General features: G+C 44.0%; 1 protein-coding gene across 1 annotated transcript in view; it reads left to right on the forward strand.

Annotated features, from left to right (window-relative positions):
* LOC121555539 (FH1/FH2 domain-containing protein 3-like) overlaps positions 1–21,089 on the forward strand; it is a 187,781-nt gene that overhangs the window by 125,175 nt on the left and 41,517 nt on the right. The window lies entirely within an intron of this gene.

Genomic DNA, 21,089 nt, shown 5'->3' on the forward strand with positions numbered 1-21,089 from the left:
GGTATTCTTTCGTAAAACTGCATTGTTGGTTAAGGGCTTGTAAGTAAGCATTTCACTGTAAGGTCTACACCTATTGTATTCGGCGCATGTGATGAATACAATTTGATTTGATTTGATTTGACATACACACAGCTCTGTCTCCTCTCCCAGTCCCCCACCCACCCCTCTCTGTACAACACATGACTACATGGCAATCCAAAAATATATTTGTTTTATTGTCACATAAACCAGATACTGTAGGTGCAGTGAAATGTGTTGGTTTTAAAGGGTCAGCTATAGTGGTACGGCGCCCTGGGAGCAGATTAGGGTTAAGTGCCTTGCTCAAGGATAGTATCAATCAGAGATGGTATCAATCAGGATGGTACCAATCAACACATTGACACTTTGGGTTAGGCCAGTCTCCATAAACCTACCCAGGACCACCACATGTGTTTACATTCTCCATTTAAATTAATGGTTTGGCTTGGTGGTGACACACACACACACACACAGTCTTGTACAGCTAACCTTGTGGGGACACACAATTCCGTCCCATTCAAAATCCTATTTTCCCTTACCCTAACCCTAACCCGTACTCTTACCCTTACCCTAACCTTAACCCTAACCCTAATCTTTACCCAAAAACCTAACCTTAAACCTAACCCTAGCGCCTAACCCTAACCATAACCCTAACCCTAAAACTATCCCTAGCTCCTAACCCTAACCCTTAATGTAATTCTAACCCTAACGCTAATTCTAACATTAACCCTAAACCCCCTAGAAACAGCATTTGACCACGTGGTGACCAACAAAATGTCCCCAGTTGGACAAATTTTTGTTCGTTTACTATTCTTGTGGGGACACACACACAAACAACTGTAAATGTATGTCATGGTTAATATGGGGGAAGGAAATTAGACCAATAGGGAATCTGGTTATTAATGTATCTGTCCTTTGTCTGTGGAGGTCAAAGGTTGACCATGTTAAAGTGTGTGTGTGTGTGTGTGTGTGTGTGTGTGTGTGTGTGTGTGTGTGTGTGTGTGTGTGTGTGTGCAGTCAGGTCCAGCTGTGTTTAGAGGTTAGGTAGTGATGGTAGGGGAACTGGGAGGGGTCAACACACCCACCTACAAGGTCACAGCCACTATTTAACAGGCGGCTCTGTTGCTACGGGGCAGGTCACACATGCTTAAGCGCCCAATAAAAGTCCTGGCAGGATGTTGCAGTTCATAAAACTAATTTCCCTCTCTCTCTCGCTCTCTCTCTCTCTCTCCCTCTCTCTCTCTCTCAATTCAATTTCAATTTAAGGGCTTTATTGGCATGGGAAACGTGTGTTAACATTGCCAAAGCAAGTGAAGTAGATAGTAAACAAAAGTGAAATAAACAATAAATATTAACAGTAAACATTACACTCAGAAGTTTCAAAAGAATAAAGACATTTCAAATGTCATATTATGTATATATACAGTGTTGTAACAATGTGCAAATAGTTAAAGTACAAATGGGAAAATAAATAAACATAAATATGGGTTGTATTTCTCTCTCTCTCTCTCTCTCTCTCACTCTCCTTCTTCAGTCTCTCTCTCTCTCTCTCTCTCTCTCTCTCTATCTCTCTCGCTCTCTTTGGAATAAAATAAGTTTTGTCACTTTATTGATGATTAAGTCAGAGAGACTTTATTAACGACTTTGGGCCGTGATACAGGCTTGGAACTGAAACGATGTCTGAAGAAGACTGATGCTTCAATTAATTTTGGGTTACATAGCCCAGACACCTCTTTGACTTTGGTATTCATTTATTACATTAAGCTTAAACAAGAGTCATATCTCACTGTAAACGACCTTCATTATCTGGTATGGTTCACATGTTAGGCCTAAATCACATCATGGTCTCCACATGTTGATTCAATTAAGTTCAACATTATCCAACGTGTTTCCTCTGACTGTTACTTCCTGACCTGTTTGAATCAGAATAAATCAAAGGGGTCAGAGAGGATGACTGTGACACAACTCTGATATAACCCTTCTGGGCTGGCTGTCAGTGTGGCCTACAACCCCTCATTGACCTCATTGTATGGTTAGGGATTTGACCTCTAACCCCAGCATCTCCCTTTTTACCTTGGTCTCTGAGTCAGACAGATAAATCACTCGCTGTTGCCTCTCAATGTACAAACAAGCCACATAGAGAGGGGGATAAGGAGAGATTGAGAGCAATGCTGAGAAAGAGAGAGAGAGAGAGAGAGAGGGGCAGGGAAAGAGAGGGGGGTGAAAGAGGGAGAGAGAGAGGCAGGGAAAGAGAGAGGGGTGAGAGAGAGGCAGGGAAAGAGAGAGGGGTGAGAGAGAGGCAGGGAAAGAGAGAGGGGTGAGAGAGGGAGAGAGCGAGGCCGGGAAAGAGAGAGGGGTGAGAGAGGGAGAGAGGGAGGCCGGGAAAGAGAGAGGGGTGAGAGACAGAGAGAGAGAGAAGACAAGGCTCTTAGGAACCTAAAAGTCCACCACATTAAAGAGCTATAGTTGTCGCTGTACTCTGAGTTAGGAGGCCACTTCATGAATTCATCCACTTCTTTTTCCCTCTCCTTTCTTCCACCTTCCTTTTCTCCACCACTCTGTTGAGGACTTCGAACAGAAAAAATGTGGGTGGAGTCCAGGAGGTTCTTCTCGTTTCTCTGGGGTTCTGTTTATTTATCCCTTCATCTGTAGCTGCCCCGCCCTGTCTCTTCCCTTCCCACGTCTTCCCTCATTACCACGACAACTATCGCTCGCCCGATCCCGAAAGCCCCTTTAACCTGCTTCAACTCCTGACCATTAACCTGCTTCAACTCCTGACCTATTTTCTCATAACCAGCTGAGGAAATGTAGGGTGTAGATCATTTTCCCTCTCCAGAGCATATCTTGGAAGACACACATATACTCCCCCTCTCTCTCTCTCTCTCTCTCTCTCTCTCTCTCTCTCTCTCTCTCTCTCTCTCTCTCTCTCTCTCTCTCTCTCTCTCTCTCTCTCTCTCTCTCTCTCTCTCTCTCTCTCTCTCTCTCTCTCTCTCTCTCTCTCTCTCTCTCTCTCAGGTCAGAGCTGGTGTGTTTAGATATGCCTGCTTTACCACTGATCACCTCTAAACTCTGAGAAAACCTCTGTCCCAGGGATTCTCTAGTGGGGTGTAATTAAGATCCCTGAGATCTAGCTCTATTACACACAGACACACACACATACACGTGCGCAGATGCACATACACACACAGACACACGTGCGCACACACACCATTTGTAAGTCTCTGCATGCAGTTTGAAGGAAGATGCTAACTGACGTTAGCGAAATGAGCAATGACGGGAATTCTATGCTCGCTTCCTTCATACTGGACACAGAGACATAAAAATGGTATCCACAAGTTAATCTGACTCTGGGGAAGTAGATAAGGGCTTCATTGCCAAAATCTCGAATTATCCCTTTAAGCATTGCTTATACTTACTGCATGGGCTTTGTCGTGAACAGTCTTCAGGTTTAGAGTTTCTATGCTTCAACTCAAGGTTAGAGCAGCCAAAACCTGCATACAGATGTAGGATCTTGATTCCTGCAAACGTTCAAACTTGTAGTGTATTTGAGGTTTTAAAAGGCTTCTGAAGTTATACATCAACCCCTTCAAAAATGTCCATGAATTATAATCCACATAATAATTGACATTTCCTGTTGCTGCAGGATGATCTTTTACCAACGGAGCAACAGAGTTGAGTGAACTGAGTGTTTGTTGATGAAAAAGCAGCAGCCAGGTAGTCACACATGTAGCTACACCACTACACCCACATCACAGAAAGAACAGGTTCCCAGTAGGGGATAAGACCAAAAGTATGTGGAACATTGCAGTCACTGTAACCAGTAGATATTTCACTCCTCACTCTTCAATTGTATGCTACCCCTCATCACCTTCAACCCTCCCCCTCTCTCTCTCTTCTTTATTTCACTCCGTCCCTCTCCTCCTCCCCTGCGGCCAGTTAACAGTCCCTGTGTTGATGTGGTGAGGGTGTCGTTCGGTCCAGCGCCGGGCCAGGCCCCTCTGTGTAACGGGCCCCTCACACCTGGCTTCCATGCAGCACTGAGGTTGATTGACTCCAGGGCGGCCCTGCTTTTCTCAGGCTCATGGGACGGGGGGGAGAGCTGGCTAGCGTTCTCTTTATGACCCTATCAGTGTGAACCGTGGACGGGACTGCGGTCACCTTTGCAGAGGTTACTGGGTCATCTGGTCCCCAGCACACTAATCGTAGTCCTTACTCGCTCTCGCTGCACACACAAACACACACACACATGCATACACACACACACCCTAACCCTAACCCTAACTCAGCCATGGCCCCGGACATACTACAAGAGCACTGTGTGAGAGGTGGGGGGGGCAGGGGGGGGCAAAATGGTGGGAAATATATATATTGGAAAGACACCAAGAGACAACAAAAATATTATGTACACACTATTCATATACTGTATACATATTCATATTGTTATATACAGTACAGTACAGTACAGTAAACTAGTGTTAGATTACGTTTACCAGTACTTTTCCCCAAGACTAGTTAGACACATTCTTTGTTCGTCATGCTAAGCCTTGGGCTTTGAGTACTTACAGCATAGTTACAGAATAGTTGTGTTTCTTGGAGAGGACTTTTGTTGAACTTCTGAACGTATTTGGAACATTCCTCGCACACCTGTCATAGCAGCTGCAGTCCTGGCTACAGTGTGTATGGATAATTTAAACACCTTCTATACATTTATTCATCCCTGTGAGGTAAACCTCATGCATCCTTCCCTGCATGCAACCTACATACCACACCTCGGTTCAAATAGTGTTTGTTTTCTTTAAAATACTTTATCTGTGCTTTATTGAGCTTGCCTGGCGCAATGAACCCTGTTGAATACTCCCAAAAGTGCAAGCCCCACCCATCTGGCACTCTCAGCAGGCTAAATTAAACACTAAAAGTATTTGAAAGAAAACAAATACTATTCGAACCCAGCTATGTAGATTACAGTGCATACTGTAGCTGTCTGACAGGTGTAAATGTAATGCTTATGCAGACGGAGGGGAGTTATGTTGTACTCTGTCCAGAAGTATCAGCATATCAAATACGTTAAGCCCCACAATTCATTACGAGTTCGGTTTCTCTCTCTCTCTCTCTCTCTCTCTCTCTCTCTCTCTCTCTCTCTCTCTCTCTCTCTCTCTCTCGCCTCGCTCCCTCTCTGTCTGTTGGCTGTGGAGGACCGTAGAACGCTGCTACCATTGTGAGATCTCCTGCTTTTAATGACACGCCTGTTAGAGTCTAGCCATAAGTTAAAGCACCCTGACTTCCTCAGTGCAGGGGGAGCTCAGCACAGAGAGAGAGAGAGGGGATGTGTCCCAAAGGGCACCATATTACTTATGTGCCCTGGTCGAAAGTAGTGTACTATCTAGGGAATAGGGTGTCATTTGGGACGCACCCAGGGAGATGGGCTCTAGTCGAGTGTTTCATAGCCTCTTAAATTGTCTGAGACCTGGAATACTGCTCCCAGTACAGCCCTTAATCTGGGATTTTAGTGTCACACAGGACAGCAGTCATTCAGTCCTCACACCATGGGTTGGAGTTCTATATGGGGCGGCAGGTAGTTTAGTGGTTAAGAGCGTTGTGCCAGTAACCGAAAGGTCGCTGGTTCTAATCCCCGAGCTGACTAGGTGAAAAATCTGTCGATGTGCCCTTGAGCAAGGCACTTAACCCTAATTGCTCCTGCTAAATGGCTAAAATGTAAATGTATATATTGTATTATGGAATTACCAGTCTTCAGCATAGCATACCATATACCATAGCAAAGCATACAATGTCATGCCATAGCATACCACAGCAAAGCAAAGCATACGATGTCATGCCATAGCATAGCATAGCATACCATAGCATACATATGATGTCATGCCATAGCATACCATACATACCAAGTTTAGTGTAATTATCAGCATATATCTTTTCATCAGCTTCTGTAATACTTCCACCTGTGTTAATGTGACCGCTCTGTAATGTTAATGTCACCACTCTGTAATGTTAATGTCACCACTCTGTAATGTTAATGTGACCGCTCTGTAATGTTAATGTCACCACTCTGTAATGTTAATGTGACCACTCTGTAATGTTAATGTGACCACTCTGTAATGTTAATGTGACCATTCTGTAATGTGAATGTGACCACTCTGTAATGTTAATGTGACCACTCTGTAATGTTAATGTGACCACTCTGTAATGTTAATGTCACCACTCTGTAATGTTAATGTGACCACTCTGTAATGTTAATGTGACCACTCTGTAATGTTAATGTGACCATTCTGTAATGTGAATGTGACCACTCTGTAATGTTAATGTGACCACTCTGTAATGTTAATGTGACCACTCTGTAATGTTAATGTGACCACTCTGTAATGTTAATGTGACCACTCTGTAATGTTAATGTGACCACTCTGTAATGTTAATGTTACCATTCTGTAATGTGAATGTGACCACTCTGTAATGTGAATGTGTGTCACGTTCGTTGAGTACAGGATTGGACCAAGGTGCAGCATAGAATGCATACATGTTAATTTACGAAGTTAACAATCGACAAAACAACAAAAGCAACGTAACGTGAAGCTCACAATGGCTACACACAAACAAGCCAAACGAGTCAATATCCTACAACATAGGTAGGCAAAATGGCTACCTAAGTATGATCCCCAATCAGAGACAACGATCGACAGCTGCCTCTGATTGGGAACCACACCCGGCCAACATAGATCTACAAAAACCTAGAATGTACACATAGAAATTCACACCCTGACCAAACCAACTAAAAACAACAGACATTAAAGGTCAGGGCGTGACAATGTGACCACTCTGTAATGTTAATGTGACCACTCTGTAATGTTAATATGACCACTCTGTAATGTTAATGTGACCACTCTGTAATGTTAATGTGACCACTCTGTAATGTTAATGTGACCACTCTAATGTTAATGTGACCACTCTGTAATGTTAATGTGACCACTCTGTAATGTTAATGTGACCATTCTGTAATGTTAATGTGACCATTCTGTAATGTTAATGTGACCACTCTGTAATGTTAATGTACCACTCTGTAATGTTAACGTGACCACTCTGTAATGTGAATGTGACCATTCTGTAATGTTAATGTGACCACTCTGTAATGTTAATATGACCAATCTGTAATGTTAATGTGACCACTCTGTAATGTTAATGTGACCACTCTGTAATGTTAATGTGACCACTCTGTAATGTTAATGTGACCACTCTGTAATGTTAATGTGACCACTCTGTAATGTTAATGTGACCACTCTGTAATGTTAATGTGACCACTCTGTAATGTTAATGTGACCACTCTGTAATGTTAATGTGACCACTCTGTAATGTTAATGTGTCCATTCTGTAATGTTAATGTGACCACTCTGTAATGTTAATGTAACCACTCTGTAATGTTAATGTGACCACTCTGTAATGTTAATGTAACCACTCTGTAATGTTAATGTGACCACTCTGTAATGTTAATGTGACCACTCTGTAATGTTAATGTGTCCATTCTGTAATGTTAATGTGACCACTCTGTAATGTTAATGTAACCACTCTGTAATGTTAATGTGACCACTCTGTAATGTTAATGTAACCACTCTGTAATGTTAATGTGACCACTCTGTAATGTTAATGTGACCACTCTGTAATGTTAATGTGACCACTCTGTAATGTTAATGTGACCACTCTGTAATGTTAATGTGACCACTCTGTAATGTTAATGTGACCACTCTGTAATGTTAATGTAACCACTCTGTAATGTGACCACTGGCCTAATATACCCTGACATACAGAAACAGTTTTCTGAAATACTTCAAATGCTGGTGCAGCCCTACTGCTCCCCTCCCCCTGGTTTGTGCAGCAGATTGTCTATGCTGCTCTGTAAGTTTGTGTGCCAAATAGCACCCTATTCTCTTTATAGGGCACTACTTTTTGACCAGGGTCCATAGGGCTATATACACCCTATAGGGCTCTGGTCAGAAGTAGTGCACTATAAAGGGAATGGGGTGCCATTTGGGATGCATCCTAAGTGAAAGGCCATGCGTGGATGGGGTAACGGTAGTGTTGGCGATCCCGGTTGGAAACAGTGTGTATTGTTCTGTCTGGCTGTGTTATAGGCTGTCTGTCCTAGAGGAGGGAGGCCCCTACTGTGCCCCGTCGGATAGATACATATTTCCATACTGTATTGACCTGACTAAGTGTGTGTTTGTGTTTGTGTGTGTGTGTGTGTGAGTGTGTGTGTGTGTGTGTGTGCATGCGTGTTATCATGTAAGACAGTATTGCAGGAGAATATGATTCACTGAAAGCTCACTTCAGTTGAAAAGCTCCCACAATGCCTTGGGGCTTCAGAAAATGTGAAAGGGGAGACCTTAGAATTGGACGGGAGGGAGACTGCACACACACTCACACACCATGTGGTTTCTCTGAAAGGGTGGGTGGACGGGAGCGAGAGAGAGGGGTTTTCTGGTTCTGCGGCCCAGATCCCAGATTCCGTCCTGTGTTTCGAGCCAGGAGGGTATCACCTGGAATGTCACTGGAGCACCAACTGAATCCCAAACTACAAGGGTGCGTCCCAAATGGCACCCTATTCCCTTTATAGTGCCCTACAGTTGACCCTACATTTGACCAGGGCCATGATCAAAAGTAGTGCACTATAAATGGAATTGGGTGCCATTTGGGACGCATCCTGAAACTCCAAGTGGAGTCCTGGTTTATAATGAGCTCCCATGGGAATGGCACGGCCTGGCTGTATTCATACTGCATAGTTTCCAGTCTGTCTCCTACAGCTCTCATGGCCTGGCCTTACAGTACACTACCACTGCATACTCCTGTTACCACAGTCTCTGTGTGAACACTCTTTCCTGCTGGGTTTTTCACGCTCAACAGTTTCCTGTGTGTATCAAGAATGGTCCACCACCCAAATCTAGCCTACTTGACACAACTGTGGGAAGCATTGGAGTCAACATTGTAGAATTCATGCCCTGGGCAAAAGGGGGGGGTTGGGTGCAACTCACTTGACTTCCACTATGAACTACTTGACTTCCACTACGGCCTACCTGACTTCCACCACGACCTACTTGACTTCAACCACGGCCCCTGTGTGAAGTCAGTTCACTAGACATAACTGTGCCCCCGCAGCTGTAGAACGAACAAGGCTCAGAGAACCACACGTTGATGGTAGCACGCTATCCTATCCCCCAATCACAAAATTACTTTCCTCCTGGAAAATGTACAGGTAAGAACTACCAATTCATTTAACAATGGCAGTCCAGAATGACTGAAACTTTACCTAGAATCTTGAACTAGAATACAGAATCCAAACTCCATGCAGTGCTGTTAGTGTTTTGCTGGTGTTCCAATGTTTGTTTGGTCCTGAGGGATTTTAGGGGCTGTGTATGAATTAAAGCGGCATAGCGGGCTGTCTAGCTCCTGCCTATCCTTTCTTTGGAGTGGTGGATGCATCTCATTATTGTAATCCTTTTTTGAATATTCGATGAGGGTTCTTGACGTCAACCGCCTGTATTCAATGGAGAGAGATGCTATGCTACTAGCCTCATGCCATGAATATGCATAGCCATCACGAGACAACTCCGATATAAAGTGTTTTTTCTCAAAGTTGCTGGAATGTCATCTGTCCTACTTATACCAGTACACTCATAACAACTTGAGCATTACAAAACTTATATTTGATCAAATAAATCTCACGTAGCAAATAAGCCATAAATGTTTTTGTTGATCAAATTTGACAGTCTCTCATTGACCTCCATACATTTTTTGGTGGGAGAAACCATTAAAAAACGCCACCTGCTAGAGGGAGACAGATTTTCCACTGAGTTGGGCCTCTCTTCCTCTCTGACTACAGTCTCCCCCACCTCCCCCTTTGTCAGGTCCCAGCCCTCCCTTCCACTCAACCCCACACACCAGCAGACAACCAGCATCTGAACCCAATTCAACCCCACCTGGCTGCTGACCTATATATTCTGACTGCTAAAATGTTATTTTATCGTGTACTATTTTATCTAATTGTTACTTTTCTAACTTTTTAACTGCATTGTTGGGTAAGTGCTCGTTAAGTAAGCATTTCACGGGAAAGTCTACAATTGTTGTATTCGGTACATGTGGCAAATAACATTTGATTTGATTTGCTACTATCGCTCACAGCACAAGGCCAGGACAATGTTTTCAACCCCTAGTGTGATTTCAGTAAACCAAGGGGCTGCTGCAGACTAGTTTATTGAATGTCTTCCATACAGTATGTAGACACATTTTGACAGCTGATCATAGAATCTGAACTAATCATACTTAGAGAAAGATGTTTCACTGTTTATTTTGATATCATGTAGATGTTTTCGCCCCTCACGTCAGATAGTCTCTCACTTTAGTGTTTTTGTGATTCATGTGCTAAATGAAGGGGAAAACAACTTCAACGGTAAAACAGGCAGTCGGCCACTGCACGGCATATTAACAGTGGGTTGCTGTACTGACGATGCTGCATAGCAGTTGACTGTTTCTTGGGTAGGGGCCCCGTGTAGCTCAGTTGGCATGGCACTTGCAACGCCAGGGTTGTGGGTTCGATTCCCACGGGAGGCCAGTATGAAAAAAAAAAATGTATGCACTCACTAACTGTAAGTCACTCTGGATAAGAGCGTCTGCTAAATGACTAAAAAAAAAAAATTGTAAAAAAAATGATTTCAGCATATGGTGGTCAAACCAGAGCCAACACACCACTTTTCACAGAAGAGCTGTAACCATTTACCACAGCTCATCTTTCAGTTCATTTTACAAGGATAGAGCATTTCATGCAATTGCTATTCTCCAATGAGTTCTCCATTTTGAATGGGCAAAGTACTGGACATCAGTTTGGCCCACTCCAGTAGCTCAAATGTCTTAGCCGTACTCATTTTCTTTAACATTGCCAGCCAACTTTCCAGTGCAGGACTTACTTCAATAGAGAGATAATTCTTATCATAGTCCCATTATTGCAATAATACTACAATGATTTCCTTTGCCTGTGTGTTGAACCAAAGTAGCTTTGAGATGTGTGCTAGAGCCTACTCCCTGGCTGTCTGTTCAGACAGCACCCTCTGCCTGTTGTACAGCACCTCTCTGTAATACCCTGAGACGGCCAGACCTGGCTCAACATAGCTCTGGAACAGTTTCCACGGTTTCCATCCTTCACTTCCTGCTGTTAGTCCATTTTGTTTGTTTGCTTGTTTGTGTGTTTTTTGTTGCTACACAGAGTGATTGGATTTGGGCCTGTATAGACCTAACCGTAAATTACCATAAAATACTGGCAGGGCGTCTGAGAATGGGGAGCATGCACTCCCCCTAGCTCCCTGTTGATTTATACTGTAGGGGCTGGCAGCTAGCTAGCTTTGTGTTAGCTCTGTGCTAGCTTTGTGTTAGCTCTGTGCTAGCTTTGTGTTAGCTATGTGCAGTGGTGGAAAAAGTACCCAATTGTCATACTTGAGTAATAGTAAAGATACCTGAATATAAAATTACTCAAGTAAAAGTGAAAGTCACCCAGTAAAATACTACTTGAGTAAAAGTCTAAAAGTATTTGGTTTTAAATATACTTAAGTATCAAAAGTAAATGTAATTGCTAAAATATACTTAAGTATCAAAAGTAAAAGTAAAAGTATAAATCATTTCAAATTCCTTATATTAAGCAAACCAGATGGCACAATTTTCTTGTTGTTTTAATTTACGGATAGCCAGGGGCACACTCCAACACTCAGAAATCATTTACAAACGAAGCATGTGTGTTTAGTGAGTCTGCCAGATAAGAGGCAGTAGGGATGACCAGGGATGTTCTCTTGATGTGTGTGAATTGGACCATTTTCTTTTCCTGCTAAGCATTCAAAATGTAACGAGTTCTTTTGGGTGCCAGGGAAAATGAATGGAGTAAAAAGTACAATATTTTCTTTAGGAATGTAGTGAAGTAAAAGTAGACAAAAATATAAATAGTAAAGTAAAGTACAGATATCCCAAAAAACTACTTAAGTAGTACTTGAAGTATTTTTACTTAAGTACTTTACACCACTGGCTCTGTGCTAACTTTGTGTTAGGTCTGTGCTAGCTTTGTGTTAGCTCTGTGCTAGCTTTGAACTGGCTGAGGCAGCATGGCTGTAATGGCTTCAGTGATCAGTAGTAGGGCTGCTGATTGACTAAATCTAATGAAGAGGTCCCAGTGAATTTATGGCACCGGAGCAGAACATTTAAAGAGGGATTTAATTGGTCCAAGTAATAAAGCTGTCTCATTACCAGGGAGAGATTCTAAATCAAAACCCAATCGGAGAAGGAGAAGAGGGAGGGGTAGCAGACATGCAGCAAAAGGAAATCTGTCCTCTCTCAACTGGAGACTAACTCATTGGGCCCAGTGAGGAAAAGCCTCGCACATCATCTAGAGTAGAAAAGACCCCAAGTGGAAGGCAGCCTTGGTATTTCTCTCAGCCAGCCTTCACTCCCAGAGAGCTTAGTATGAGAAACCTATAGCTCTGTAACTGTAATAAAAACCCTGGTTTAAGCACTTCTGGCAAAGCCTGCGTTCTCCGGTATGGGCCGGCACATTGCAGAGCCGTGAGTGCAGTGTGAATACAGGGCTAATGAAGAGCAGAATCAGATAAGAGACTGTTACAAGTTGTATTGTAAAGGATAACGATTTGGACAGAGACCCAAAAAGCCCTTCTAAAATAAATGTTGCTTGCTGACAGACAGTTTGAAAGTTTGGCTGACCCAGTTTCTGGTGAAATGTGAAATGTAAATTAATCCAAGCAGCCAACGAGGGGTTGACTGGAGGGTGGGAGGGGGAAGAAGGATTTTTGGGGAGGGTCGATCGAGGGGGGGCTCTGCGCCGTAGGAGTGGACTTTTTCTAGTCAGGCCCCTCACGTTTATTGTCGTCACCTTAATCCTGGATTGGATCTCACCTCTTCTCTGGTGGTAGAGAGGCACTTCCTGGACATTCCTGGGGCTTTGGAGTGTAATTGCTGCGGTTAAAGGAGTGGGAGAGGCCTGAAAACTAGGCTTCCTCCAGACCTCAGTGGCTAGACTCCCCCTGCCTCTGGTTCTCTCTCTCACTCTCGCGCTCTCTCTCTCTCAAGGCCAGAGCTGTGGTTCTCAGGGACCAACCCAACTTTCTCTCTTTCTCGCTCTCCTTGTCACTCTTTCTCTCTCGCGCTCTCTCTCTCATCACAGGGACCAACCCAAGTGTCTCTCTCTCTGTCTCCCTCTCCTTTCTAATACCCTTATCATACTATTGTGCCGACCCAAACCATGCTGGACGGCTTATTCACTATTGTGCTGACCCAAACCATGCTGGACGGCTTATTCACTATTGTGCCGACCCAAACCATGCTGGACGGCTTATTCACTATTGTGCCGACCCAAACCATGCTGGACGGCTTATTCACTATTGTGCCGACCCAAACCATGCTGGACGGCTTATTCACTATTGTGCCGACCCAAACAATGCTGGACGGCTTATTCACTATTGTGCTGACCCAAACCATGTTGGACGGCTTATTTTATTTCCTTTCAAGCACGGTTCCAGCAACTAGGGTTAAAGTGTGACCAGGCCAGTGCAGTATAGCTCGACTCGACTTGGCTCAGCTCAGTAGTCTCTTTTTCCCCAGTCTGGCTCTGTGGTTCCCCTACAGGTCAATGCACCTCAAGCACCGGCAGTCACAGCCTCTGAGAGAGACTAAGTTGATTGAAATAACTATAGTGAGAGACTGAAGACCAGATGCCAGGGCTTGCTCATTGAACACTTCCAAGTTTCTTTTCTTTTCAACCCCGGGTATACACAATGTAAACATCTTTTTTCACTCTCTCTCTCTCTTTTCCCAACACCTTCCCTCCATTTAAATTCTAATCACTGCTCTTTGAAGGCATGCTGTTGTCTGCCAGCTTCTCATTACTTGACAATCCACATGCAGGGAGGGCAGGCCGGGGGACCGAACTGAACTGAGCTATGTTATTGTTGTTCTTCGTGTGAGGCACTGTAGAACTATAGAACTGCTCTTGATTACTAGCGATGAAGGCCTACATTGTTGTCATGACATCAGTGTCTGAGGCAGGCAGGCAGAAGGAAAGGAAGGAGTCCTGGTCTGTACATGCTCTTCTAATTACTCTCTCCTGGAATTATTGATGGGTGTCTGCTGCAGTATTACAGAACAAAGACCAGATTCTGGATCAGGGAGTTCACCTCTATAGCTCCACTCTGCTCTGCATGCCTGGATCAGGGAATTCACCTCTATAGCTCCACTCTGCTCTGCATGTCTGGATCAGGGAGTTCACCTCTATAGCTCCACTCTGCTCTGCATGCCTGGATCAGGGAGTTCACCTCTATAGCTCCACTCTGCTCTGCATGCCTGGATCAGGGAGTTCACCTCTATAGCTCCACTCTGCTCTGCATGTCTGGATCAGGGAGTTCACCTCTATAGCTCCACTCTGCTCTGCATGCCTGGATCAGGGAGTTCACCTCTATAGCTCCACTCTGCTCTGCATGTCTGGATCAGGGAGTTCACCTCTATAGCTCCACTCTGCTCTGCATGCCTGGATCAGGGAGTTCACCTCTATAGCGCCACTCTGCTCTGCATGTCTGGATCAGGGAGTTCACCTCTATATCTCCACTCTGCTCTGCATGCCTGGATCAGGGAGTTCACCTCTATAGCTCCACTCTGCTCTGCATGCCTGGATCAGGGAGTTCACCTCTATAGCTCCACTCTGCTCTGCATGCCTGGATCAGGGAGTTCACCTCTATAGCTCCACTCTGCTCTGCATGTCTGGATCAGGGAGTTCACCTCTATAGCTCCACTCTGCTCTGCATGCCTGTATCAGGAGTTCACCTCTATAGCTCCACTCTGCTCTGCATGCCTGGATCAGGGAGTTCACCTCTATAGCTCCACTCTGCTCTGCATGTCTGGATCAGGGAGTTCACCTCTATAGTTCCACTCTGCTCTGCATGTCTGGATCAGGGAGTTCACCTCTATAGCTCCACTCTGCTCTGCATGTCTGGATCAGGGAGTTCACCTCTATAGCTCCACTCTGCTCTGAATGCCTGGATCAGGGAGTTCACCTCTATAGCTCCACATGCCGGTAACGATCACACATTACAGTACAATACGTAGGGCCAATGTTGTTGAACGCTCAGCAGGACATAACTTTATGGAACGTTCAGATAGAAATACATTATATAGAACATAACATGTCTTTCTAACATGTAGAATAAGGTATCAGGTCCGCTCTATTCATGACATTTCTATCTGCAATGTTCCACGTTTGCTTTTTAAGTTGAGTGGGAGTTGACCTGGAATGGGAAGTGTGCCATTATGAAATGATTATGATTACAATAACAATAGCCACCACAGCTGCAATAAGCAAGTGACTTTTTCCTGGTTTCCCAGTTGTTTTTTCCAGGTCTGTTTCATGGGTAATTGATTCACAACGATGTGGAAATAATTTTCAATTGCTGGGACTTCTCAGAAGTTATCAGGTGATTGCTGATTTGATGTTTCCTAAAACCATTTCCCACCAGCCTCTTAAATGTAGCTGATACACCTAGTACAGTATTTTACATGATGCTTTGTTCCATTAATCTTTCAACTTTTCTACTGATTGTTGCTACTCTGAGTCATCACTAAGGTGTGTACTGTCATTAAAGAGAACATTGATGTTCTGTAACCACAAGCTTAAAGAGCCTCATTAGAGACCTATCACTTCTCACCTAACTGTCGTTAATGGACATTCCTGTGAATGTACCGGCAGTTCAGTCGGTAGGTACTGTGGTCTGGTCTGCAAAGGTGTGCTGCACAGATAAGACACTTAGAATAATATTTTGGGTCAAAGGTCAGCTGCCAACATAAAAAGACCCATGTGGCCTAAGAGGTACCAAGATAAGGTCACGACCATTATCAATCAGTAAGAGGTACCAAGCTAAGGTCACGACCATTATCAATCAGTAAGAGGTACCAAGATAAGGTCACAACCATTATCAGTCAGTAAGAGGTACCAAGATAAGGTCACGACCATTATCAATCAGTAAGAGGTACCAAGATAAGGTCACGACCATTATCAATCAGTAAGAGGTACCAAGCTAAGGTCACGACCATTATCAATCAGTAAGAGGTACCAAGATAAGGTCACAACCATTATCAGTCAGTAAGAGGTACCAAGCTAAGGTCACAACCATTATCAATCAGTAAGAGGTACCAAGCTAAGGTCACGATCATTATCAATCAGTAAGAGGTACCAAGCTAAGGTCACAACCATTATCAATCAGTAAGAGGTACCAAGATAAGGTCACAACCATTATCAGTCAGTAAGAGGTACCAAGCTAAGGTCACAACCATTATCAATCAGTAAGAGGTACCAAGATAAGGTCACGACCATTATCAATCAGTAAGAGGTACCAAGCTAAGGTCACGACCATTATCAATCAGTAAGAGGTACCAAGATAAGGTCACAACCATTATCAGTCAGTAAGAGGTACCAAGCTAAGGTCACAACCATTATCAATCAGTAAGAGGTACCAAGCTAAGGTCACGATCATTATCAATCAGTAAGAGGTACCAAGCTAAGGTCACAACCATTATCAATCAATCGTGTGGTTATCTTCATAGGCTTCAGAGCTCTTATGTTTGCTTTGCAGTGGGACACATGTTAAGTTCATTGGAGGGATAGGTGGTTAGAGCATGAAGACAGATGGAACCAGTTTCCTCATTGATAACACAACCGTGCAACATATGAAACCTGACACCAAAATCTTGGTATGGAGAGAGAGAGAAATCAAAGTTTGACGTGTTTCGCATTGTTGGGCGACTCGTTCATTCTCACTTTATAATCCACTTCTCACAAGCCGCATAGATCCCTTGTCACAACACATACTGTAAGAATTCATTACAAAGTCACGCTAGATGAACATCTGTATATTAACTCATTACCTCAGTCACTCCTCTGTCAGCACCACTGTCATAGCAGAGGGGTGAGTCGCAGGAGAGGGCGGCAGGCTCTCGCTTCAGTCTCCTCTGACTGAGGAGGGTTTAATCACGTTATAGTAAGCACACTCTGATGTGGTCTGCTTTGATACGGCAGGCACTCTGTCTGTCTGTCTGTACATTTGCTCACTCCTAACACTCTTCTGAAAAAACAACCCTTTTCTACACACACACACACACACATGTACACACTCTGTCGTTCCAGTGAAGAGAGAGGAGGAGTGTGTGGAATGTTCTGTCCTGACATGTTGTGAGTAAATAGGCCTGATTGGTAAGCAGCAGCAGTGGATGGACAGACTGACAGACAGACAGGCTGCCTCCCAAATGGCACCCTATTCCCTACATAGTGCACTACTTTTTACCAGGGCCCAACGGGCTCTAGTCAAGAGTAGTGCACTATGTAGGGAATATGGTGCCATTTGGGACACCGCCAAAGAGATAGACAGTACAGCTGCACCTGGGAATCTTGGCCCCAAACGGAGCAGGCAGCACATTCATCATTTGTCATACCCCCACGCATGGGATGGGATGAACATACAACAGTAGCCTGGGTCTGGTCTGCATCCCCGTCCTTATAGTTCCACTGAAACGGTTCAAGTTTTGACTCCTCAGAATGGGAAATTGGCACCCAACACTGTGCTCTGAGGCAGACCTGGGTTCAAATAGTAATTTTTTTTCTCTTTCGAATACTCAAGTGACATACAGAATGGAAAATTACTTGTGGTTGAATATGAAAATCAGTGTATCCAAAATTATTTTACATTGATCAGAAATAAATGTTGTCCTGAAACACACATGCATGACAAGTATTCTTCCTCATTTGAACTTATTTTTTATGGGTTTCCAGACTGTTTTCCTCAGACATTCTCACAACGACACAGACATCTGTCAGTAACCAGACTCACACAGACTGACAGACAGACAGACCCCCACAAGTTGTCCAGCCTTAGATGTATCATGTATGTTTATACTTGGTCTTTTCACCCCCTGTTTATCTTATATCTCAATATACAGTTACAGAGAGAGCAACTGGTGCTCTGCCCAGTAGTGTGGTGTAAAGTGGTGCTGGTCCCGGTGGTCTGTAGTGGTGTAAAGTGGTGCTGATCCCGGTGTTCTGTAGTGGTATAAAGTGGTGCTGGTCCAGGTGGTCTGTAGTGTGGTTTAAAGTGGTGCTGGTCTCGTGGTCTGTAGTGGTATAAAGTGCTGCTGGTCCCAGTGGTCTGTAGTGTGGTGTAAAGTGGTGCTGATCCCGGTGTTCTGTAGTGGTGTAAAGTGGTGCTGGTCCAGGTGGTCTGTAGTGTGGTGTAAAGTGGTGCTGACCCGTGGTCTGTAGTGGTGTAAAGTGATGCTGGTCCCGGTGGTCTGTAGTGTGGTATAAAGTGGTGCTGATCCCGGTGTTCTGTAGTGGTGTAAAGTGCTGCTGGTCCAGGTGGTCTGTAGTGTGGTGTAAAGTGGTGCTGATCCCAGTGTTCTGTAGTGGTGTAAAGTGGTGCTGGTCCAGGTGGTCTGTAGTGTGGTGTAAAGTGGTGCTGGTCCCGTGGTCTGTAGTGGTGTAAAGTGCTGCTGGTCCTGGTGGTCTGTAGTGTGGTGTAAAGTGATGCTGGTCCCGGTGGTCTGTATTGGGGTAAAGTGCTACTCCCCAATCGGAGAAGACCAGAGATAGAGATGCTGTTAACTTAAAGGTGCAATATGCAGAAATCGCTCTGCCATTTCCTGGTTACACAAATTCTAATAGTTTACCTAATTTCAGTTTATGTGACAAAACAAGCACCAGTGGAGCTGTGAAATATATTTTCAATATTGTATTTTCAGCTGTTTGAAGCTGGTGGACAAAACCGAAAGTAAAAGACGCAAAAATTAAACTTAAGAACAGGAAGCATAGAAATAGCACACATAAAACATATCCACTGCTTCTTAGACTCGCTTTCAACGAGAATGACAGAGCTGTAAGTCATATTTCTATGTGAATTTGTCCAGGTCCCCCAAAACTAACTTAACCAAAATGTTAACTCACAGAGCATTTCACTCTTTGCCTATAAAAAACCAACCCCCTAAAAAAAAAAAAGAGCTTTTTTGTGCTTTGCTCAATCCGATCCTATCCACGGATATTCCTATTTTCTCCTCCTCTCCCCGTTTTCTCCTCCCATAAAGTTCCCTCAGCTCCTGTTATGAGCCTTATTTATGTATCCTGTTACAAATGGAAGTCGTGTCAGGGTCCAGTGAGCAAGGCTGCTCAAATATTTCCCTTTCAGTTGTGACTGTCTGACAAGTTGAGGGATGACTGGACTGGACAGACACTTCTTCTCCGCTGAATGTTATGTTTTGTTCGAGTTCCATGTCTGTCTGAAGACTCTGGGCCTGCTAGGTACACTTACTCAGAGTGGTGGTAGATTAACGTCCCCGTCCCTGACCACTCTCTCACACCAGCAATGCACATCTGTGTTTGTGTGTGTGTTTGTGTGTGTGTGCGTGTGCGTGTACAATTAAACTCTCAACAATAACAACAGGACATCGTTATTATAAGGTGATATTTGATGATGATGATGATGATGGTGTACTACAATCTAGTAAACAACATGGTCATTATGTGGTGGAAGCCTGTCAATCTGTCCCACAGATAAACAATCTCCACAGGTTGTCTTACCCAAGTATGGCTGGAATGTGTCTTATCCAAGCATGGCTGGAATGTGTCTTATCCAAGCATGGCTGGAATGTGTCTTATCAAAGCATGGCTGGAATGTGTCTTACCCAAGTATGGCTGGACTGTGTCTTATCCAAGCATGGCTGGAATGTGTCTTATCCAAGCATGGCTGGAATGTGTCTTATCAAAGAATGGCTGGAATGTGTTTTATCAAAGCATGGCTGGAATGTGTCTTATCCAAGCATGGCTGGAATGTATGTTATCCAAGCATGGCTGGAATGTGTGTTATTCAAGCATGGCTGGAATGTATCTTATCCAAGCATGGCTGGAATGTGTCTTATCCAAGCATGGCTGGAATGTGACTTATCCAAGCATGGCTGGAATGTGACTTATCCAAGCATGGCTAGAATGTGTGTTATCCAAGCATGGCTGGAATGTGTGTTATCCAAGCATGGCTGGAATGTGTCTCATCAAAGAATGGCTGGAATGTGTGTTATCAAATCATGGCTGGAATGTGTCTTATCCAAGCATGGTTGGAATATGTGTTCTCCAAGCATGGCTGGAATGTGTCTTATCCAAGCATGGCTGGAATGTGTCTTATCCAAGCATGGCTGGAATGTGTCTTATCCAAGCATGGCTGGAAGGTGTCTTATCCAAACATGGCTGGAATGTGTCTTATCAAAGAATGGCTGGAATGTGTCTTATCCAAGCATGGCTGGAATGTGTCTTATCCAAGCATGGCTGGAAGGTGTCTTATCCAAACATGGCTGGAATGTGTCTTATCCAAGAATGGCTGGAATGTGTCTTATCAAAGAATGGCTGGAATGTGTCTTATCCAAGCATGGCTGGAATGTGTCTTATCCAAGCATGGCTGGAATGTGTCTTATCCAAGCATGGCTGGAATGTGTCTTATCCAAGCATGGCTGGAATGTGTCTTATCCAAGCATGGCTGGAATGTGTCATTGTTTCCACAGTCAACTGGGTCTGCTAATTATAGTAACCCTTAGCAACCACCTGCAGACACAGAACCCTCCATCACACAGACCATTAGATATGGCAGACGAAAACAACCCAGTCAAATAAGAACACACTTGTTCAGTATCTCTGTGTTGTTATCTGGCATTGGTTCAACTGTAGATCATATCTGTCATTATGTAGAATATCATTATTCTGACTTCATAGCAATCTGAAATGAATGGAGATGTTCACTTTGTGTTCATATCAGATGTTGTTGAACTTTCTGCTCATTCAGTGTTGGTAACTCACTTTGCATGAATGGGGGAATCCGTCTGTCTCCTCATAGTGTCTGTCTGCAGTGCAGCTGGAGCTGGGTCAGAGGCACTCCAACATTAGTGACAATCTGGTTAGCATTGTCTCCATGTCAAGGAAAGGAAAGATCCCTTGTCTACCACTATTGATG

Source organism: Coregonus clupeaformis, unplaced genomic scaffold (assembly GCF_020615455.1).
Source record: "Coregonus clupeaformis isolate EN_2021a unplaced genomic scaffold, ASM2061545v1 scaf0049, whole genome shotgun sequence".
Taxonomy (NCBI): Eukaryota; Metazoa; Chordata; class Actinopteri; order Salmoniformes; family Salmonidae; genus Coregonus; species Coregonus clupeaformis.